At 37.8% G+C, this 25,658-nt stretch overlaps 1 protein-coding gene across 2 annotated transcripts in view; it reads right to left on the bottom strand.

Annotated features, from left to right (window-relative positions):
* Window positions 1–25,658, bottom strand: part of LOC125234601 (probable beta-hexosaminidase fdl) — a 202,320-nt gene that overhangs the window by 148,909 nt on the left and 27,753 nt on the right. The window lies entirely within an intron of this gene.

Raw genomic sequence — 25,658 nt, 5'->3', positions numbered from 1 at the left:
ACACAGGCATAACAGCTTAAATATATATCTAATAAAAAGTAAAAGTACTTATAATGTCGAAATTTGTTTTGTAGGGGATGAAACTCCGAGAGTGGTGGGGCGTGCGCGTAGGCGTAGTTAAACGACGTGTAGTCTTACAGATTTATTTCAGTCGGCACTAATCTAATGTTACAAATGTGTTCCAAAGGCCGTACAGCGTCCTTGAGGACGGCAGTCGAGCGCTAAGGGGAGCGCGATAGTAATAGCCGAATGGCCCACCAAGGTCCCAGTACGGTACACGGGGTATGCTCGATTCGACTCCTAACTTATTCTCCAATAATACACAATTCAGTACAGGAGGTCGTTATTCCAAGAAAAATCTTAATAGCGACAACTAACTTTGAAATGCGCCACAGCACAGCGACATCTATTGAGTTTTGTGTGTAACAGATAAGTTGATCCTAGTTTACTAACGTTGTTGTTTGTTTTTTACATGTGTGACTACTTATTTACAATCTTTACAGTTACTAGTTACTTCAGTAAAATACACAAGCTACGGGAACGTTGTTCCATAATTAAAATATTCAAACATCGAAGTTCATTATCACAATTTTGCACCAACTGGCGCCATCTGTTGACGGGCGGCCAAACTAACTATTTAACGAATTTTATCCAAGAGTTACATATTGGCTTGATTACTATAAAATTCTAGGCACCCGTTAACACATGTTGCACTAGGTTTTAGAATTTTAAGTCTACGGGAACACTTAAATATTTGCTAAGTTCACTCGGAAAACCAGTACCGGTGGCGCCATCTAGTAGCGGCCGGTTAAACTAAACTTGTTTGCACCGAGTTTATACGTTTTTGGTAAATGTTCGCGTTACAGTTTGTATTATTAAAATTCAAAAAAGGAGTGTACAAGTTTCTAATGGGTCGGCAAAGCGCATGTGACACCTTGAGTTGCAGGCGTCCATAGGTTACGGTGACCGCTTTCCATCAGGCTGGCCGTTTACCTGTTTGCCACCGACGTGGTATTCAAAAGAAATGTATTTTATAACATTTTAAGAATTTTATTTGTTAAGAGTCCTTATGCTTAAGCGACAATGTGGTACCGTGAGAACGGCACATATTACAAATAAGGATGTATATTTAAGCTTATCTTATCTTTCTACTAGTGTTAGGGCCACTTGCACCAACGAAAATGGAGGGTTAACCCACCATTTTATATGGAATTCGACAGATGACAGCGCACTAACCCCGAGTTAAAAGTTTGGTGCAAGTGGCGGGCCTTAATAACCTAACCACAAAATTAAAATTTTGGATAATCCCCCGACCGCGAGATTGAGGACAGATTTTCATAAAACATGGCTAAGAACACTACCGACTAAAATCAGCTTTCAAACAAAAAAATTATAAATCTAAATCGGTTCATCCGTTCGGGAGCTATGATGCCACAGAAAAGACATACACAAACCGACAGACAGACAGACAGAAACAACAAAATTATAACACGCCGTCGTTTTTGCATCGGGGGTTAAAAACAAAACAATCACATATTTCTGTGGCGCACATTCAACAGTGTAAATTAAATATGGGTTCCGTATACGAAGTTATAATCTCTAGAGACCAAAATATGTGTCTTGGCGTACACATAAACATTGTATTATTTTTTCATTCCTCAATATAAGGTTTCCTGGAAGTGGATAGGGTGTGCATTATTTATTATACACTTATGGTAATGGTAGTGCAATGTCCGATTGAGTGTTTTCTAACCCCCGACGCAAAAACGACGGGGTGTTACAAGTTTGACGTGTCTGTCTGTCTGTGGCATCGCAGCTCCCGAACGGATGAACTGATAATGACGACGAATCCTTGTTTTCTTTCTAAACATCTTATTTGTTACTCTCGGCTACGAATACCTACATAAAATACGTAAAATGTTAGACCTTAACGATATGGATTGGATTGGTGTCAGTGTCTTCAGACAAAACGCCACTTTTTATACTCACATTATTCTCATAACCGACCTAGGGTTGCAAAAAAACGGTTTTTTTTCTGGCTTGAAAAAAAAAACATGAAAAAACACCGTGAAAAAAAAACAGTTTTTTTTCTGGAGTATGTTTTTTTTCTAAAGTACGAAATCTCTAAATTTGCAAAGTAGTTAATACTTTTATACGTTTTTTTAGACTTAATGTTAACTATTAAACGAATTTAATCAAATAACTTTAATTTCTGGTCTTATAAAAGTAACATTTACGAAATCTGTAGTTGGTAGTTATCACTATTTACTGTTGGAAACACCACCGCCTTTCCACGCTACACGCAGCATCGGGGATTCCCCAATAAACGTTTGTATACTGAATGTGAATTGAATTAAAATGTACGTTATTGTTATTGAAACACGTTACAACTCACGAAAAACCGTTATTGTCGTATTATTTGTTCATCTGAAAAAAAAAACCATATTTAGAAAAAAAACCATGGCGCTCGGTTTTTTTTCATGTTTTTTTTTCACAATTCTGAAAAAAAACATTTGGTTTTTTTTCTATTTACAACCCTAAACCGACCCAAATCATATTTTAGAGCTGATATGTGATGTTCTAATTGGGTCGCCCGCAAATACGACTAATAATAATCTAAACTTAAAAGGCCTTAAATCATCCTCTTTAAGGATGAAATGTTCGGTGAACATTTTGAAAGTAATAAGACTATCGAGATTCACAACTTTTACATAGACAAAACCTAAATAATAGATGTTCACTTACTTTATAAGCTTACCTATATGCAGAAGTTTTTAAACGCAAAAAGAGAATTTCAAAGCAAACACCAGCACTAGGCGGTTATCACACCTGCTGGCTCTCACGGTTACGCGGTTTCTATCCATACTTTATGCAAACTTACCACCTATAGGTCGATGAAAATGCAGAGTACTCTTTTTTTTTAATGCCATGTCAGCGGAAAACAAGCATATGGCCAGCCTGACTATAATCAGTTACCTATGGACGACAGCAACTCTTTAGTTACACATACACGTTGTCAATCTTAAAAAAAACAGTACACTCTATTTCGAGCCACCGCGTACTTTTTGAGTGAAAAAATGGCATGCTGTTGTTTTGATCCCGTTCTTTTTTGTCAAAGTTATTTAACAGTCAAATTTTCGCATCTGATCACATCATTTTAGAACAATGATGCAAAAATGGCATTCGGATATAAAAACCGCATGCATCAAGTATATTGACAGATCGTCAACGGTTGTCATGCACCGTCGCGTGCAACTAATGCACTTTCCCCGTCGCGCATGGAATTTTTTGCAGTTCACTTTTCTTAAGTGACAGTTGAGCTTTCTTCGCCGGCACGTGCTCGCATCATTCAAGACACGTGGATTCTTCGTTGCTAAGATGGGAATAGATTATTTATTATTTAAGGGCTGTTTTACTTTATATGGGAATTGTGTTTCCGATTAATCATTTTAGCAGAGCGTTTAGGAATACTACATTGTGCGAGTTGCTTTTAAAGATAAAGATACAAATAATTTATTCAAGTAGGAACAAATAGACCAATCAATCTACAACACGACATTCTATCTCAAACATGCACAATTACAACACAAAATAATTATTATATTATATAAGGAAAGATGTCGAATAGGAATTGAGTTACTTAACAGGTACTAAACTAAAGCTAACTAAAAATTAAACCATGCGCGTAAAGTGCCTACCTATTAGTATTTTGGATTTAAAATTCTACATCCGATAATGTTGGTAATATTGGCCTAACAGCTGACTAGACCGACATGGCTGTATGCATCTTCACTATTCTAATATCGGATGTATTTGCAATTATGCATATTATAGGTACTGCGCTACTAGGTTCGCGAAGTTCCGATTCATATCGGAGATGTCGAGGAAGTATTTCAGTAAGTACAAACATTATTTTTCCAAATGCGCCAAAATTATAATGAGATATTTAATACTACAGAGAACAACAAAGGCATGTGAACATGTGATTTATAAGTACTAAGATAGAATAGTTTAAGTTCACAAAGCCGCTAAAGCGGCTCATCCATTAGCGGACATTCCACGCGGGCTCCGCTGCAGCATCCACATAGAAAATTGCCAATAAGCCCGGGGCGGCCGGACCAGGGCCTTTACAAGACTTTTGGGCGAATTGGAATCGAAGCCTGCGCTGTTGATCTGATCGTCTTAGGTATGTTTTTAATTTAAAAAGAAATAAATTTGATAATACATCTATTATAAAGGTAAACAATTGTATGAAACAGGAATGGAAGGATAAGTGTTATAATGATTTGGTATCTAAAAACCTCAAGTCCCACGTTGGGCGCCATAGTGATAGTAACAGTTAAGTATGTGGTTGCTTAAATTATTTCCTTTTGTAATGGTTTACTCTTGGAATAAATGATAATAATGTTCATCGGTGGGTTTATTTATTTATATCCAAGAACGCTAAAGTTACCTGTAATTTAGGATCTCTATTGCTAGCATCCGTGCAGATGACTTGCTAGCAACCAGGTGGTTATTAAGGTCATTTTCTTTAGGTGTACAACACCACAGTAAACAACAAAGACAAGTACTAAGATAGAATAGATTAAGTTCACAAAGCGGCTAAAGCGGCTCATCCATTAGCGGACATTCCACGCGGGCTCCGCTGCAGCATCCACATAGAAAATTGCCAATAAGCCCGGGCCGGCCGGACCAGGGCCTTTACAAGACTTTTGGGCGAATTGGAATCGAAGCCTGCGCTGTTGATCTGATCGTCTTAGGTATATTTTTAATAAAAACTCAAAACAACTAATCTAATCATTGAATTGAACATATTTAAAATGTTTTTATTTGGAATAAAACTGATTGGTTTTAAATCTAAAAAAACTTTAAGTCCCACGTTGGGCGCCATAGTGATAGTAATAATTTAAGTATGTGATTGCTTAAATTATTTCCTTTTCTACTGGTTTATTCCTGGAAATGTCAATAAACGTTTATGGGGGGGGGGGGGTATAGCTTTTATTTTTATTTATATCTGAGATCGCTACGGATACCTATAATTTAGAATCTCCATTGCTTTACATAGTTCGAGGAGCAAAACTACGTGGTACGAGTATATGTAGGGTCGCTGTTTCCTCCTTGACCCTACATATAAATTATACTTTAATACAAATCAGTTTCATGCCACCATGTTTTCTGCTGACCATAATCTTACCTTCTTATACGAAATTCCTAGTCTTCAAATATTACCACTCAAGCTTAGTGCTACAACTTGCATTTCCACACCACGCCACCATGCTTATATTCGCCCACCGACTGCGACAATGCAGCGTCAAACGTGTAACTCAGCTTATTATAAACGCCTTGCGTCAAAGCGAACATGTCCTTTGAGCCTTTACAATGGAACAAAGGCATTAACCTAAGTAAAGGGTTATTTGACGTCTTAGAACTTGCGTCAGTTTTTGCCGTCTTGTGTGAAAATAAACCTTAGTAGCAAAGCGTAGGCGTAGCAAAGCTTTCAAACGGCTATCAATGCATACCTACCTATAACCATGTCAGAATAATTATGTATGTGTTTTTGTATTTTACTTCAAGCAAAATTATTAAGCCCGTATTATAGCGTTAATAAAATTATTGAAAGCATAATTATGGAGATAAATTATGTAAATTGCCACTTTTTGAGCTCTTCCTCTACAATAGAATGCGACGCGACCAAATTTTAGGTACAAACTTTTTTTCTTTATCCATCAGTTATTCAAATATTTCGTGTTTTCTAATAACATAATTACTCGTATTATGTTCCTTATCAAAATCGTAATCGTAGTTTATCGTAGGTCCTCAGCTCACATGACTTGAAACTGGCCACTAAAGTTTCCGTGTACATGGCTGTTGTGTTACCTAACCTCCTTTACTCCGCTGAAACGTGGACCGTTTATCGCCGCCATATTCGCATGCTGGATCGATTCCACCTCAGATGCCTACGTAAGATACTGAAGATCCGATGGTCTGATCGTGTTCGGAATACCGAAGTGCTGCGTAGAGCAAATGTGGGTGGTATTGAGATATACCTCATGTGCCGTCAGCTTCGGTGGTGCGGACACGTTTCGCGTATGAACGACCAGCGTGTGGCTAAGCACATCTTTTATTCCGAACTTGAGGAAGGCAAGCGGAAGCAGGGCGGCCAATTCCTCAGGTACAAAGATGTGCTTAAGCGTCATATGAAAAAGTGTGACATAGAGCCATCGCGATGGGAACAGCAGGCGGCCATGCGCACGGAATGGCGATCTGCGATAAATGCCAAAGTAAGCGACTTTGAATCTCGTCGGCGCTTAGAGCTTGACGCCAAGCGTGACACAATTAAAGCCAGACCACCAGCGGCAATACCATACAATTATGTTAATGGTGTGCTCACATGCCCGCAATGTTCGCGAACATTTACCGCCAAGATTGGTTTCGTCAGCCACTTGCGAGCACATCAGCGACAGCACCGGAGCTGACAGCAGTCGCCGTAGCCGAATTCGGCCGTGGAGTTATTAATATTATTATACTCGTAGTTCTTTACATAAAACAGATGAGTTATGTGTAATATTTTTCATACGACAGTCATAAGTTTCCATGTATAAATAGGTCGTGAATATCGTGATGTAAGTGTGTACATGTGTACGCAACTTAAGCCTTCCTCCAGGAATTAAGGCGAGGACGCTAAGAACCCTCAAGATAGATGCTACGCCGCTCTACCATACAAACGAAAACTTAGAAAACACTTAATTGCTAATTCGTTATTTGTATTTTATTTTTCTTTCGAAATAGTCTGGTACATATACATTATTTTTTTTAATAAGAACAAAGAAAACTTAGACCATGTTTAAAAAAAATAAAACATGGTATAAGTTTTCATTAGCCAGTCACTGTGACCAGGGGCGGCTCACTCCGCGATTCTATCGCCGCGCAACAAGTACATCCTGGCGGCCGCGAGTTCGCGGCCTACTCAGGGGTGGCGCGCGTTCTCACGGAATGCACGTTCGCACTTTCTATTGTTACTTTACGTCGCGAGTTTTTTTAAGGTTCATATGCGATGTCCGCGTGTCGAATGGCTAATAATACTTAGTTAAATAGACATTATGAATAAAATAAATACCATAGGACATTCTTCTACTACTAATTAAGTCCCACGAAAAAGTTCAATAAGGCTTGTAATGTTGGAACTTGAACAAAAATATATAAATACAGTATATATACTTAGAAAGTACCCAAGACTTGAATATAATAGTATAACATTTTATGTAAGTATTAATTCGTTTTAATCCATAGGTAACCCTATCGCCGGACGCCGCGCACGTGCGGCTCGTTTCTTTGTAAGAATTTTGTAGGTATTTAAAAAGGCGGCATTTCGTAAACATCAAAGCAGTGAGCCTTCTGTACTTGTACTATTATATATTCTGTGCTGTGACCACGGAAGTAATGTCATGTCCGAAACGTCGGATTAAATATGTATAAACGTAAGTTTTACGCGATTAAGTCCCGTTTTAATTTAATGAGTGAAGATCGTGTTAGTTTAAATCAATATATTAGCAGAGTGGTTTTCATAACTCATAACCAGGAATAAGTATACTGTTAATAGCTTCCTTTTTTGTCCATTAGCCAGGTAAAAACATACCAAAGTGAACGAGCCGATTTGTATGTCAGCCTTTAACCGCTTAGGGTCTTAAGTAAACTGTTTGTATCCTGTGGATGGTCCTGCTCGAGGCTTAAGGACGCCAGACGCGCCTTTTTGCTCCGCGGCTAACGCAAGCCGATATTTTACCTGAATTGCTTGGATTCTTGCAGTTTTATAAGCAGGAGGAAACTGGAAAAGTAATGGTGTATTCATACAAAGTAGTTTTAGCTGGGGCACGTTAGTAAAGTCTCTTGTTACACATTGTAACACAAAACTTGGTTTGTATTAGTTTTCTAATGCAACCTGGCAGTCATTTAGATGACGATATCTAGGCAAACTTAATGGCGCTGAGGTCATTTCAACTATATGTGGATTCATAACAACATTTCTTGTCAATTGTCTTATAGGCAAACAACATAAAATAATGCTGAGAAATAAGTCACTTCACAATTATAAAGATGGAGAGTATTTTAAGTGTTTCTATTTTACAGCAGTAGCCTTTTTTTAACTTGTATTTAACTACAAATGGAGTCAAACATATTACTATTACAATTATATCGAACGATTTAGGTACTACCCCGTAAAGTCGTTACTATCTGCTAGTTGTATGTTTAAAATAATCTTAAAATGAAACCATTACATGTGTGTAATAGTAATAAAATCCGAATAATCTCTGATCAAAACAACTAAGTATTTATTACTAAAATTGAATTACTCAGCATCATCTAGAACCACAAACGACATTAAAATACAAAGTTCACTAGAATAGTTTAAAACGAGCACATTATTTATCGCCGCGATGTCCTGAACAAGCCATACGGACCGCCGCGGTTAGGAAACACGTTAGTATTTGTGCTATTTCAATGCTCTGGCGATGAAATGTCTAGTGCATTTAATTTATTACTACTGTGCTGTGAAAAGTAATTCTAAAAACTTCTCTGCTGTATAATTGTACATGTAGAAATCTTGAAATTTAGAGGAACATTGAAAAACTTGTCGTCTCTGTTACCTTGTAGCTTTGTGGTAATCTTTCAAAACCTGTTCGAGTCGATTCTGTTTTTAACCCCCGACGCAAAAACGACGGGACGGGGTGTTATAAGTTTGACGTGTCTGTCTGTCTGTATGTGTCTGTCTGTGGCATCGTAGCTCCCGAACGGATGAACCGATTTAGATTTACTTTTTTTTGTCTGAAAACTGAGTTAGTCGGGAGTTTTCTTAGCCATGTTTCATGAAAATCGGTCTACTATGTATTATTGGTCGGGGGTTTTTTCAAAGTTTTAATTTCATGTTCATTTGATAACCAAAGACAGAAATTCTCGACAGTACCTAAATTCCATACAGTGTGTTCCAAATCGATTGCACACCAGTAATCTAGTGAGAAATGCCTCTCGTGCAAGCATCGGTTGCAATGCTAGTCATCCACACTCTACTAATGTAACACGTGGAGTAACACAGTTCAAAGCATATCCTAAGGCGAATACATATGATAGCTACAAAATATTTAGTTAGATTTTTAAAATTAAATAGGGTCAGTCCATTATTTCGCCAGTGTCAAGGTGATATGAGACAATATTAATTAGTAATTATGGTGCGGTAAGTACGACAGTGTAAGGTGAGTTAGCACTTGTAAATTGATAGCTAGATTTTACAAGAGCACGTGGACTACCGGCCGTTGACGACAAAGAAGTGATGGCTAAACGCGTTTCGAGATTAATTCTTCATCAGCTTCTCACTACAACATTAGTTTACTGCATAATAAGCTATTGATATTACACTTTAAACCACATTAATAAGCAAAAGAAAAATAAATTATTCACGACACGAGACCGCTAAGATTGCGTTCGAACCGGAAGACCTACAAAATATTTGCAGGGTTCATCAAACTGGACCTCGCCCTATAGCAAAGCGAGGACGACGGAGATGTTTTAGTGGGTAAACCATGGGTTTCATCACCCTGGGTATTCCCACATAACCATCCCAAGCCCGTTCCCGCACCTGGGTGGTACGAGTAAAGTATTTCCCTTCTTTAAAAAACCGGCCTAGAGCGTGTCGGGCCACGCTCAGTGTAGGGTTCCGTATTTTTCTCAAAAACTACTGAACCTATCAAGTTCAAAACAATTTTCCTAGAAAGTCTTTATAAAGTTCTACTTTTCTGATTTTTTGCATAATTTTTAAACATATGGTTCAAAAGTTCCAACTTTTTTTTCCTTTAGGAGCGATTATTTCCGAAAATATGAATATTATCAAAAAACGATTTTAGTAAACCCTTATTCATTTTTAAATACCTATCTAACAATGTACGTTAGGATTGCAATGAAAAAAAAATCACTTCCCACTTTACGTGTAGGGCCCTAATAAAACATTTTTCCCACTTTTTATTTTTGCACTTTGTCGGCGTGATTGATATACATATTGGTACCAAATTTCAGCTTCCTAGTGCTAACGGTCACTGAGATTATCCGCGGACGGACGGACGGACGGACAGATAGACATGGCGAAATTGGCGAAACTATAAGGGTTCCTAGTTGACTACGGAACCCTAAAAATGGGTGTGTAAGGGATTAGACATTGAGGCAAAACTAAATGCAAACCTACTTGTCTATATGCATATACAACCTTTCAGCGTGCTTATCTGGAATCTTGTGCTTGTACAAAAGCCAATTGCAGAGGGATATTTCGACTGGCTGGATTTTTTTTGAGTATTAAATACAGTGTCCGCTGCACATATGTGGCACGCGTGTTCAGTCGACACGTATCATCATCATCATCATCATCATTAGGCCTTGTGCATCTTTACAGATGATTTAAGCAATATCTCTGATCGAGCGACAGCGCCGCTTCTGGCTGTACAATCCATTTCGTGATCGGCATAATCTACCACATCTGGCACACACACACTGGACACGTATGGCACTCTAGTTATTAGTGTTAAACCCCCTGTAACTTAATTATTTCACCATTCGGTAGAATGTTAAGATTGTTAAGAGTAGGGTCTAGAGTGTACATGACTGGACAGAGGCAAAACTAAATGGAATCCCACTCGTCTACATGCATAAAACCGTTCAGCGTGCTGAGCCGGAATCTTGTGCTTGTACAAAAGCCAATACTGGCCACGAGCGCATCCCAAACTCGCGTCAAGTGCATTCAATTAAAGCGGCGGCGTACCTACACGAACCAGTTGCTGTTTTCAGTATTTTAGGCTCTATAAGCCATTGTGTTGTGTTGAAAAAGCCAGAAAAAATAATTTTAATTCATAAAACTCTCAAGAGATTTGGTAACACCTTGGCAATTAGTGAAATTCGTAACTTTCGTACTTCTCTTAAGTCCGACTGTAGATTTTTAATAGGTTTTTCTGACATCTACTGGTAAAAGACTATCTCGTCTATATTTTTGATAACTTTAGGCATAGTAGTTTCGGAGATAAGGTGATGAGGATAGTAATTTTTTGAGTTTGCTTGAAACTCATTGATTCCACGACATATTCGCAAGCATTAGGAATACGGGCAGGCGCGCCGATCGTATGAATAAATGTGAGTGGTTAGGTCGGTAATAAATGGCACTGGACATGCCTGTATTCTGGATAGTCTGCGCTTGTGAGAAACGATGTAGTTTTAATCCCAAGTCCCTAGTCCAGGGGAAATATACCCATAATGTATCGGTTAAGTTTAGTCCAGCTTTAAATATTTCTTAAGAATACGGAAGAACTTTACCGGCTTATTCGCCAAGAGGACACTCTGGATGCGGGCAACAAGTGTCGATAAATTAAGCAAATAATAAATTAGCATTGTACCAGTAACGGTTTAATCTAGGACAATACTTTTAAAAACTTTAAATAATGTAGGTATTCTTACAACGATTTTCAGAAAGAAACCGAATAAATGAACGTAAAAAGTTACATATATACCTAAAAACGATTTTTTTCTAGAAACTTAATAATTTTGACGATTTTTTGAAGTCATAATGTCATTTTCCGTAACATTTATGATATTAATCGTACTTTATGCCTTTATCATACCTTAATGCGCTGTTTTGTACATAATAATAAATACAAAATAGTTGGCAAATGAATATTTTCTATTTGCATTAGAATCAGCCTGCGCCGCTCTCCACAGGCTGCCCAAATCAGCGCGGGCCGTCGAGGGCCATCGCGCGAGTTTTCAAAAAGCTAGTCCGAATCTGGCTAGCTTGGCTAGGATTTGAGTTTAACGTTTCAAATGTTAGCCTATATTTGAAAAAAAAATTAAATGTTTCTGCTTGGAATAAACTCCTTCACAGACCTTCATTCCTGCGAATTTTGGTGAGCAGTTCGGAAAAGTAGGTGACTTTTTTTTTCACATTTCTTTTTCTTGTCAGTTCGAAACTTCAAAGGGCCATAATTATGTACTGTTAAACCTCGTACGATACACGTTCGGAGAGGGAATTCGTAACTCGCGTCGATTTAATAAACTCGCTTCGGTCGTGTTTTAATTTATCACCATATACAAATCGTTCCGAATTACTCCTTTCCGCAGTTGTATCGTAACGTATTATTTTTCGAGTACTTATAAGAATATTGTATAAAATGACTGTTGTAAAATGGATGTACTTTACCAATCAAAGTAAATTTCCGTAAAAAACCTAGCGTGAAGACTATGAGCGTTTCAGAATTGAGTTAAGGCCATTAAGGCAGTCTGCCTATTGCGAAAAGAATATCCAAGTGCGAGCGAGAAATATGTACTAGAGTATGCCACCTGTTTTATCTTGTCCTGTACGGGACTTACCAAAAATACACGTTAACTTTATGATCTTAAACTCCGAGTTAAAGTTATCCTACCTTAGTTGAACATTTATGGGCGAAGTGTATGCGAGTCGGTATAAATTCATGAGGCGTCCATTTTAGCTACAACCACCCAGTGGCCACACCGTCATAAAACCTGAATCCCAAGGGCTTTCCTATTTTAAGACAGATCCAGTGGTATATTGATTTTAACTAACACGATATTCACTCATATTATCAAATTAAAAAAGGACCTTAATCGCGTAAAACTTACGTTTATATTCAACCCGACGTTTCGGAGATGACATTACGTCCGTGGTCACGGGTAGTTTAATAATATGAGATCCAGAAATGAATAATATGAGATCCAGTGGTATTCAGAAACTAATGTTTGATGTTGATGTAACACCGTCAATATAGATGTGTCTTTCTGCTTGTTTATCATATTACACCAATTCTATATGTATGAAATCAAATTGATATCATAGCGTCCGCACAAACTAATCAGTAATTATATACCATGTCCGATAGCATACCAGAGTGTGGAGAAGTAAAAGGATATTGAATCAATAAGAATATTACTGGAAAGGTTTTTACAAAATTCAAGTTTGAAAATAAATTTTGGCATATGCCAAAAATGTATAAGGCAACAGCGGGGCAAATCTCAACTGGGGGGCAATTGTAACTAATCCATTTTTTCCATTATTACACTATGATGTTGAGTTCTACATTCTACATGTATCCACTAAACACGCCTACCATATATAACCGGTGGACACTCTATTTAATAATGCAAACATTAAAAATCGAAATGACATCTTATTTCGATTTTTAATTTATATATAGTAGTGTGACTACATAAAAAACACAAATCAGAATATTTGTTAAAATAATTTGATTTGTTCCCATAGTTGCGTAATGCAAACATTGTTAAACACGGAAAAAATGGACCAGTAACATTTGCCCCCCAGTCAAGATTTGCCCCGCTGTACCTTACACAAGGACTGAGGATACATTCACTTTTCAACGTATAGTACCTTCTCGCACTACTTTTTGGGGCGATATAAGTACCTGCCGATTCGTAATCTGGCAATAATAGATATTATGTTTATCGATGTGCGTTTGTCATGTGTGTTAACAATGTTAACCCTCCGGGTATGTATGGGTATTATACCCACCTACTGGGTACCTAGCTAGCTGGCTACTGGGTACCTGGGTACCTAGGTAGGTAGGTAGCAGCAGGCTGGTCCATACAAGCGGATTCCCACCAGCTTGCCTACAATTGATTACTTACTTAACATTAGGTACTTTACTACCTAATGTTAAGGTAGGTTTCTTTTTTCTCAGTGTTGAATTCAATTCAATTTAAGAGCGGGGCTCTTGTCGGTGCAGCTTGATGAAGTTGTCTCCACTTTGGTCGATCCGAAGCCAGCCTTTTAGTGTCCTGGTTTCGACACGGCCCTTAACATGTTCCTTTACTTGGCTCATATAACTCTTTCTTGGCCTTCCCCTTCCTCTCCTTCCATTCTCAGTGTTGCCTAGCAGAAATTTTCACCAGCGCCACTGGTAGGTAGATATAGATGTAGCGTAGTAAAGTGGTCTTTTCACCATTAAAATCAGAAATCAGTAATTTTAAATGTAAGTCCCTACACCACTTGTGAGCGGGTAGAGTAATTGGCTGTCCCCTTTCGATCCTTCGATACTCCATAATTCATTGACATGAATGGACTTGGAAGTACAGTCTACATACCTCGTATTTTATAAATGCTCACGTATACAGAAATATAATTATATTTATTTTCAAGCTGCGATGAGAATAGTCAAGCGTATTGAAGAGAGGTTCTGCGTTTTATAAATTTGTTCGTGCAGTATATAAAATAAATTTCGTTCAGGTACTTGTTAATGGTATGGTGATCAGTCATATTTAGGTAGTAGGCTTAAGGAATCTGCTCTCGAATTACATTGCAATCAAAATATGAAAAATAAAAATAATTTCTTAAAAAAATATAAATATAAAACTTAAAATCGAAGATCTTTCATCATTGTAATCTAAAGCATAGATATCAATGAATATTAAGGCCCACTTGCACCAACCACTCATGATAAGTGGGCTGTCAACTGTCAAATTCCATATAAAATGTTCGGGTTAACCCTCCATTTTCGTTGGTGCAAGTGGTCCTAAGTGGTTGGTAGTGGTTGGTTCTTCGCACAGAACTTAATTTAGATAGAAGAAACAAATTCATATATTTGTATAGGGGCCGAGCGTGTCAAATTTTGTACTGAAGTTGATTCTTGCCTGTAATTTTAAATATGTCTCAGGCTCTTGATTGTTCATAATTTTTGTGTTGTTGCAATTGAATATCACGTAACGAGGCATTTTATATGTTTTGGTTGACTTCAACTTACAAAACTTGACGCCCGAAAGCTGCAAGCTGCGAGCAAAGACGGACAACTCAGTGGATTTCACTGAGTTCATTTGACACGCTAAGTAGATACGTTTGCTTGATCTATGGTATATATGACATCTGTGGTTCTTCGTATTATAAGGGGGCCAAATTGTTGTTAACCCCGTGTGCCAATATTGAAGCCTGAGCAAGCAAAAGGTTCCAATATTGAAACACGAGCGTAGCGAGTGGTTCGGGGAGTGGAATCTTGAGCGTCGTGAGGGTTTCAGGGCACGACGATTAAACAAACTTTGCCACCGAGTAGAAAAATTTTCACCACAAGAACACCAATAAAATACTAACTTTAAAACATCAAACTAAATCATATCCATCATCATTCCGTTCTAACGTGCGACGCATATTCTTTAGTCTCTTGCCCTCACATTTAAATATTTCCGATTTGAACTGGAAATAACCATCTAAACTGGCGTTTAACGTTCAATTTGCCATAAATAGTTTCGCTCATTTCCGCCACATCCGACGAGACGATTTAAGGCCGATTTAGGTTTCCGAGATCTAACTGACTGGATAACGAGCTAAGGACAGGTGTGTACTCGGCTCGGGCTAATTTAAATGTGTCTAATCAAGACATCGAATGGTTTATGGTAGTTAAGTTAGGACTATTAGGAATAGATTTTGATAAGATCCATACTATTTAATATTATAAATGGGAAAGTGTGTGTGTCATTCGTTTGTCCGTCTTTCACAACAAAACGGAGCGACGAATTGACGTGATTTTTTAAGTGGAGATAGTTGAAGGGATGGAGAGTGACATAGGCTACTTTTTGTCTCTTTCTAACCTCTCACTTCCCTAAAATGAGGGGTGGAAGTTTGTATAGAGCATTCCGCAATTTTCGAACGAAGCCGCGGGCAAAAGCTAGTATTTTATAAAGTCATTACAACTTACATTTTTTGACTTTATTCGTGTTTATGTTTTATCCTTGTCTTACAAATGAGTTCGTCAAAATAACAGATCAAGACAGAAAAATCTTACATGGCTGATTTGTATTGAACTGTCGTGAGACAGGTTACATGGCTCCTATTACAAGCACTATAAGTGCGTTTTCACATTAATCCGATCCGATATCGGAAGTCGGAAGGATTTCAAAGGCAAAAATCAAAGATGGCGGCTTAAATGTATGGGATATCGGTCCGACATCCGATATCGGATCGGATAATATGAAAACGCACTAATGCGCGGCTTTATCACGGAATGTACAGAAAATAACGATCCTTTTACTATTTTAATAACATTATTGCAGTGATTCATTTTTCATAATAACCTAACCACAAAATTAAATTTTTGAAAAAACCCCCGACCGCGACATAGTGATCCGATTTTCATGAAATGTGGCTAAAAACACTCCCGATTAACTCAGCTTTCAAACAAAAAAAACTAAATCCAAATCGGTTCATCCGTTCGGGAGCTACGATGCCACGGACAGACACACGCACAGACAGACAGACAGACAGACAAACAGACAGACAGACACACACACAGACAGACACGTCAAACTTATAACACTCCGTCGTTGCGCCGGGGGTTAAAAATCATAAAACAACGAACTATATTATCAACTATATTATAAACTTGTATCTTGTAGCACGTATGCCACATAACGAGACCAACAGCAAACAGACAGCTAGTGAGACAATGTTATTAGTGGCGCCGCCGCGCGGAAGGGCGTGAAAAATGGCGCGCACGTCGCGGCGTCGTTTGTCACTCGCCATTGTACGGGTTAACGACGGTATTGTTAGCGAATTAGTTGGACCTAGGTTCTGTTTACTAGCTTTTCTGGGATAAGGACCAGTTTCAATCGAGTTTCTGAAGGATTTCGAGTAATACAGTATGTGAGACTACACGCAAGTATACTTTATATAGGATTTACAATCTTCATACTAAGAATCGTACCTTTCATCGATTTTTTAGCGCCACCTATTTAAATACTATCATAACAACACTGATGATGCCTACAATTTTTTTCAAAATGTGTATTGACGTGATATCATGATATTAAAATAAAGAAGCATGTCATTTGTTCTAATAAAAATAAAAACTCGCAAAAATATTTGGGGAAAATATGATTTTGGCCACTTCCAGGCTGCGAAACAGCGCCATCTAGTTTCAAGATTAAAAGGCCCACATTTCAGGGCTACGCTTATTTGTATGGGCTTTGTCTGTCCCGTATTATATCGTCCTTGCTACATGTAATAACCACATGATTAAAGCTCTGCCACACATGCGCGTTTTGATAGCGTAGGCGGAGCGGTAGCGGAGCGCAACGCAACGATAGCGGTGCGCCGGACGAACGCTGGCGTTGCGCCCAGCGGACGCCGGCGGGAACTAACGAGCGCGGATTGCGAGCGGAACGCCAGCGTTTCGCTTGCGCACCGTTATCATTGCGCTTCGCTGACGCTCCGCTAACGCTACGCTATCAAAACGCTTTATGTGTGGCGGCTTTATTGTGTGTTAAAAACATTCGTACATTGTCGTGTTGCGTACGTCCAGCCTAGGATATTATATTCCTAATTGAATTTAATTGCACCTTAAAGCGCAAGTTGTAAAGGTGCCTTAGACGTATCGGTTAATCGTTTATCTCTTAAAGAGAAGCATTATGTCTTCAAGGATATAACTCCAAAAGTTCCTTCTGCCTAAGTCAGTATTAGACTTTGTGAGTTGTTACAGCCATGAAGACTGAATATTCCGGGCTAAATCGCCTAGGCAGGCCGGAGGTGGCGGAAATTAGCGAAACTTTTAATGGCTAATTAGCTGCGCGGGTTATTTCCGGTTCCGCCGTGTTTCGCTCCCGAGATAAACTGATTTATCTATGTGCTCATTTATTTCTTGGAGATGCATGGAGGTACGTACTAAAATACATCGTAGTTATGCTGAGGAAAAAATATATATCATACTTCACTAAATATAGTTACAATACTTACCTCCTTTCGGAATCATGAAATACAAGAATGAGCAAAAACATTACTTTTTCACCACACTAACTGGTAAAGGCTCTCTCGATTATTCGAAAACAGATAGCAAAATTCCATTTTATCCACAAGAGTGCAAACTAGTTTTAACATGATGTGTGATGTCTTAAGTTGGATGTTACATTTTCCCTATAAATGATGATTTGGAATCATAAATATTTAATAAATTGATTAGATTAGATTTCTTTATTTAATGATAAAAAATATAATATACATTTGCTCCTTGTCAAAATTATGTTTTTTTTCTCATCATGATCGTCAAAAATCCGGAACCGTTAGAATTTATTAACTTTTAGAAATCGTATAATGTTAACCCTATTGACAGTTCAAATTTAAAGACAAACACTACTTGTTTGTAAGTGCCTTATTGTAGATCGTTAAGCGGGTATATATAAGGTACATAGGGGCAAATCTTGACTGGGGGGCAATTGTAACTAATCCATTTTTTCCATTATTACACTATGATGTTGAGTTCTACATGTATCCACTGAACACGCCTACCATATATAACCGGTGGACACTCTATTTAATAATGTGAACATTGTAAAACATGGAAAAAATGGACCAGTTACATTTGCCCCTATGTACCTTATGCGAGTATGTATTCTTCTGAGTCATCGATGTTTTCTATGTATGTAACTATGTATTTGTATATTATATATATCGTTGTCTGGGTACCCACAACACTAGCCTTCTTGAGCTTACCGTGGGCCTCAGTCAATCTGTGTAAGAATGTCCTATAATATTTATTTCTTTGTTATATATATTTATACAGTTTGGTATGTTATTGGGAAATACCTCGTATTGGCGCAGCCGGTAGAATTCGAGGTGTTCGAGCCAACAAATTGCCAAAAAAAAAGTAAAAGTGAAAAAGTGGCAACACCATAGTGTCATCACGTTTTCTCACATAAGTATATTGATTTGAAAGGGACGACACTAAAATGTTGTCACTTTTAAATTTCTACTCTTTTATAGAGGTACCTACTACTGGATTAAACCTACCGTCTCATCCCAACTGGATTAAACCTAAATACATACACAAAAATTCCTCGAGATACGGGATAAAGGGAAACGGTATGTAGGTACTTGTATTTGATCTTTATTACGATGTTTGTTTTTCTAATTAATGCGCCCATTTATTATGATTAACACTCTGCACCGTACAATACGTAAATATGCGTTTCTAAATATTGACTACCCAATTAGCTTCTCTAGTTCTAGCATATGTATATCAATAGGTTAACAATAAACCGTGTTTAATAAGACTAACAAGTAGACACAGATGGTCCGAGAAATGTATGAGTCAATAATTGTAAAGGCAAACATTTGAAATATTTGAATACTTCACAGAAAATGAAGCACTGAATGTTAAAATTCATATTTTCTTAGTTTCACATTTCATGTTACAATTACAATTAAAGTAGGTACTTTAGTTAATGTGTTTATAAAACCCCACAATTAAAATTTCTACTTATAGTTACTAGTAGGCAGATCCTCGTTCTCAATATTTTTGTTAAAAAAAGGCTTTGGATATATTTTTTGCTAATACGGAACCGTAAAAATAAAATGGTGACTGTCAGTCATTTAATTTCCCTCTCATACGACATTTACGACATCAAAATAATGTAATTACCTTAACATGTCATTTTTATATGGAATATTTTATGCGTCAGATTAATTCCAGAGATTTTATTACGGCTGCAATATCCGGGGGCAAGTCAAATATGACTGATCAAATAGAATTTATTGGCGCGACGTTAAATATCCTGGGGGGTATTTATGACATTTTTATTACCAGCAAACAAGACACTGACAGGCTCAATATTAGCTTCTTCAACATAGCTCACTTAGCAAATGATCGAGATTAAAAAAAACATAAAAATTACTCCGTTAAGTTGTCAGAAAGTTTTTTTACGCTCACAAGCACCTCTGGTGCCGTAGCCGAATGTCATTTCTGCGACGCGAAACGAAACGCTGCGAAAGGTAGTCTGGCTCTGTCGCGCCAATCCGCAAGAGCGATAGAGATAGATATCTACGAGCGTTTCGTTTCGTGAGCGTTTGTGCTATTCGGCTACGTACCCAGGGAGTATTAAAAATCTCCATTATGTGTAAGAATGAAAAGAACTACTTTTATTTATTGCTGCAAAAATAGCAGTTGGTCGATTCCGAGGAATTTTCTTTTCACTCCAATAAAGTCGTCATTAAATTGATAGAAAAAATTACAAAATTCTGGATTTTTCCTGTTTATAAACAAGTTTATAAAATAGATCAACAAGTTTACATTACCAACGCTAACAATGAATTGGCTTATCAGTTGGGGGCACGGTACGATTTAAATAGGATCATCATCATTCCCTTGCCCTTTTCCCATTATTTGGAGTCGGCGCAGCATATCATCTTCCTCCATTCCTCTCTATCAGCAATCATTTCCATACCTTTCACTCTCATATCATTGTTCACACATTCCATCCATCTTTTCTTAGGCCTTCTACTACCACTCGTTTCATAACATTGCTTCTTGCCCTCCGCATTTCATGCCCATACCATGCTAATCTGCTTCCTCTCACCTTCTCTGTCACTGGCGTTACTCTCAGACGATTGGAATATGATCGAATCCACAATAATCTGCATTTATAGGTTTACGTGTTTAGAAGATTTTGGTGAAAAGAAAAAATATTTCCTTAAAGTTTTAAAGAAAATGTAGAAATAAATGAATATAAAACTACTCGTTTAGGGGACGAATCCATTTCCCTAAACTACGTCCAATAAAATTGCTGTTCTCAATCGCTTTATTGCGTCTGCGGTCGGCATGCGTTTGTCAGTTTTAATGTGTTTAATGTTGCCACTGTTGCCAGTATTCATAATTACGACCGCATTTAATTGGGATTCAATTCCTTTCGGTATTCATTAATTGAAACCAATTTCAATCAAAAAACTAATTTACTGGGTATATCAATACTTTCCACAGTTAATTCCATTTAATATATGTCTGTTACCTACTTTATGTTATCAATGGATTATTATACTCATTTACTGAGGCTTAGCGCGCCATCTTCGAATTTGGGCTGGAGATCCATATTAAGAAAAATAAAAGTATTTTGATCAATTTCGATCATTTAAGACACAAGGTCGAGTTAAATGTTTCTTTTTGGGATTCGAATGAAGTTCGCAGAGGTAAGCTACGTCAGTTAAGCTACCCTACCTAAATAATAGGTACTATTACTTTTACCTTTCTCTCTCTCTCTCTCTTTTCCCATCTGATTTTGGGGTCTGCTGTTCCTGTTCTTTCCTTCCACTTCTCACGATCGGACGTGTCGTCTACTGAAACGTCGCAGGTTACCTGCCCACCTCATCTTCGGTCTTCCTCTTCCTCGGGACCCAGCAATGCTCAGATCCATAGCAAAGTTTCCCATGTACCAACTACTTTTACCTGTACACCTAATTTATAGATAGCAGCTTTGCCTAAGCCTGTAACCGTGGTACAACCTTCATTTCAGCGCTCATCTGAATAATTTGAATACTAGTACTTAGCGAGACTTAGGCGACGAGTTGATGAACTTACTCCATTATTCAAATATATTGCACCAAAGACGATTAACCAGTAAAAACATGAGGTGTAATGCTTAGTATGCGGGATATTTAAATGAGTTTAGTACTTTAGGATAGCGTTGAATTTTAATTTGGGAAAGTTAAATATAGCAATTTCATGCTAAAGCTTTGTTTCCCTTTTTTGTAGGTAATAAGATACCGACCCAGCTTTCGAAGGCATGGTCATAACACAGTATAAAACCAGTAATAACTCTTCTTACAAACTTCACGCCGCGCGGTGTGTCCCCCTCCCTCCCCTCGCATGCGGCGAAAACATGCGAAACTGGTGATTATTGGGCTGAACAGTCGGGGCCGCGTTTGCGCGCTGTGTTGACGTGTTGAGTTCGGGAGAAAATGACGTCAGCACCGAAGACATATTTTCGTTACTGTAGTGTTTATGGGTGTATGGAAAGTTCTCAAAATGCGGAAATGTCATTCTTTAGAATTCCTAGACACCCAGAAAAGTAAGTGGTTGTTATATTTTTGCAGTGTTAGGTACATTATTGCTTACGTAAATGGCGTAAAAGTGAGATTTAAAGCTAGAATGACACATTAAAATCAATAAGGATTTATCTGTAACGACATTTAGGTAGATGCTGCGATCTATCTAGCTCGAAAGTTTGGTACCTACTTAAATATTGTGCAAACATCTATTCAAACATTTTATGTAAATATGATTCCGTCAGTATTTAAGAAACAAATACGTACTTGAATCTTTATTAGATAAAAAGGTAGAAAGAGCGTTGGTACTAGCATAGCGCCATACACAGTTACTAATACGAGTAGGACAGTAGGTACCTACGTTTCTAGTTCAAACGAATCTTTTTTTTATTGTGATGGATTGGGTGTATTCTAGAGAAAACATATAAAATGAACTGGAGTATGAGTGGGCGGGCGTCTTGGCGGATAGGATCAGGCGTCCAAAGGGTAAAATAAACCTAATTCGTTACAATTAATGTTAGCGGGCTCCTAGTCTATTTACATTTCTTTTAAGCGCGCGCGGCGTCGGCGCGCGGTGCGTCCCACATCCCACATACCTGCAGCACAATAGATCGAATCAATGAACTACCTACTTAGATGTTTGTACATATTTCCTTTATTTATCTTTTCTCTTAAGCTAGGTTTTTTACAATATGAGTATAAAAGTAAAATAAAAAAAACACTTACAAAACAATATAAAAACATATAAACAAATACATATTATTATTATTGTATTTTTTTTGTTTTAAATAATTCTTAGTATAACATATAAATTACCCCATAGATGATGTGAAAAGTCCTCGTCATAAATATCTCATTTTGCTCCCTTGTTACACAATCTACTATTGCGCGTATGAGAGTAATATATTTATAATGATTTTTTGTGTCTTCAATACTGACTAATGTGGTGTCATGACGTGGTATTGTTATACTAAAACCTACTTACAGTTAATAGTACCTATTAGATTTACAACAACTTACATTGTACGAAGTCGATTATAGTAACGTTGTACAACCCTGCGTGACCTTGCGCAGTAGTAACGACCGCGCCGCCGCTGCCGGAGATTAACTACTGATATATCCTTATACTGTGGTCATAATGATTCCAAGATAGTAAAGGTCCGTTTTGACAGCTAATCCCGAATTTCTCGTAGGCACTAGTTTTATAAAAGCAACTGCTAGCTGATGACCTTCCAACCCGAAGGATAACGTAACGAGGCCTCACCGGTAAAAATGTAAAAGTAATACCGTATGGTTTTTAATATTCAATTAACTTTGCCATCATCCCATATTACAACAACTGTATTTTCTAAGAGTTCCCCTACCCTGCTACTGTAAACAGTTTATGTGCTAAAGAATAAAAATATTTTTATTTATTTTTATTTTTTTAGTTTAAAACCACTGCTACGAATGTGATGTAACTGATGAACAGGTGAAAATAAAGCCTTTTTGATGCACTCTTCATCTTGAAGTTTTTCTTCTCTCGTGCCCGTTCGCGGTACAATGACATTTTCTAGAAGTTTTCTAGAAGCATTTATACATAGAATTATTTTATTCAAAATCCTTTCCCCGAGTCGTAAGTGAGATTTGCTAGCTTAGCGCCGGTGCACTACTCCTCATTAGGTTCTAATATAATTAGCCTGCGAACCTCGGCAACGCGGTAGTTTCATAGATTAATTTGCACATTATGCTTGACTTTTATCCCTCTTTAGACAGTGTAACTTGGTATCAAAATAATTTGTAAAAACTGTGATATAAAATAAAAGATGGCGCCACTTTTTCCTACCTGTCACATTTTTACCTTAAACATGGCATCAATTTTGTAATTAGACGGCCAAGCCAATCTTGTTACTAAAACATAGCGGCATGTAAAATGTAGGGGCGAAGGTTTATCGTCCCATAGAAAACTTAAATTTCGAGCCTTTTTTGACAAGATTTGAATGTTTCCTTACATTTTATTTTATTTCTATTATTACATTTATTACAAGTCGCCCTAAAGAACAATTTGATAATTTATATGTTTACATTATCTAATGTTAAGAAGGTTCGAACATCGTTATGATGTATTTACATAATGGCCGCTGTACACATATGGCCAACGGTTCCACCAACCCTTTGTGAAACCCCTTGGCCAAGATAAGAGCCGCTGTTTACACATTGGCGAACCAATCACTTGGCATTGGCTCTTCATTAAAGATGGACGTGGAATGGAAAAGGCTAGGAAATTCTAGGTCTTTTACGTTGTCAGCAAAATTTGATTAAAAAATAATAACCCCGTAGTAAAATTAAATTATTTGATATATTAACATTTTTTTGAATAATTTGATAAGAACATTTATCTTTTTTAGGAAATACATTAAACATTTGCAAGGTTATTTTATTTCCTAAAATCTACACTATTATTGGCATAGATAAACTTATTATTTTCGTAAATATTTCACTACTGTCCTCTCTGACGGCTGACGACCAACTGAATGAAGCGCCAACGTGTAAACGCAGTTGGCCATTGGCGCCAAGATCCTTTGATGTGTGGACAAAAAACCGACACCAATCGGTTGGCCGGCAAGCGCAAGCGCCAACTGCCAACTTACGGCCAAGTAGCCCTCTACACGCTTGGCCAAGGGGGTTGGTGAAACCGTTGGCCATATGTGTACAGGGGCCATAACACATTAAACTGTCAAAAGTGCAATCCTAAAAGTAACCTTTTGTCTATTGGCCCCTGTACACACATGGCCAACGGTTCCACCAGCCCTTTGTGAAACCCCTTGGCCAAGATAAGAGCCGCTGTTTACACATTGGCGAACCAATCACTTGGCATTGGCTCTTCATGAAAGATGGACGTGGAATGGAAAAGTCTAGGAAATTCTAGATCATAGACATTGACAGAAAATTTTGATTAAAAAATAATAACCCCGTAGTAAAATTTCATTATTTGATATATTAACAATTTTTTTAATATTATGATAAGAACATTTATCTTTTTTAGGAAATACATTAAACATTTGCAAGGTTATTTTATTTCCTAAAATCTACACTATTATTGTCGCATATAGGTTAAGTTATGTCTCTATTTTTATTCTTTGTCGTGTTTTATTTTGCTTTTGTGTTGTATTTTTGTGCCTGTTGTATTGTCTTTTGTGTGTCTTAGCATGTACTAATAAAACTACCCTTGCATGCTACTAATTTTAATAATATAGAATAAGTTAATCATAAAAACTAACACTGTATCATGATTGGTTATTTGGATTAATAAATACATTCGCGATGTGTAGCGCGCGAAGTGAAAGGGGCGGAGCTACACGGCATGGAGGGGCGCGCTGTTACATAAGCACCCACGCCGCCTCCGCTCCCTCATTCCGCTCACTACGCTCACGAGCATAACATCTTAACATGTCTTTACCTTACTAACCCTGGTAGCCCTGGTAACCCTGGTAGCCTTGGTATTGGTAGCATGGTAATTGGTACGAGGTTCCTGTCAGCGCGTCTACAAGCTTCTACGCCGGTCAACAAGCGCAGTCCTGCACTCCACATCGTGGTCCTTCGAGCCGGATCAGAAAAAAGAAACAAGTACGCGCTGACGCCTTGAGGTTGTCCCACCTCGGCTCAGTATCCTCACCTTACCTTTACCAGCTTGCTGGTCGGATCGTGCTGCGTTGTAGGCTCGTCCTCCGCTCACGTATCCTGGCAACTTTAGTTGCATGCGTCACATGGTGACGTCATCACGCCGCTTTCGAACGTAATAGGCATTGCACCTCGCCATTACGGG

The sequence above is a fragment of the Leguminivora glycinivorella genome, chromosome 16, assembly GCF_023078275.1.
Source record: "Leguminivora glycinivorella isolate SPB_JAAS2020 chromosome 16, LegGlyc_1.1, whole genome shotgun sequence".
Taxonomy (NCBI): Eukaryota; Metazoa; Arthropoda; class Insecta; order Lepidoptera; family Tortricidae; genus Leguminivora; species Leguminivora glycinivorella.
This window is presented reverse-complemented; position numbering and strand designations above follow the sequence as displayed.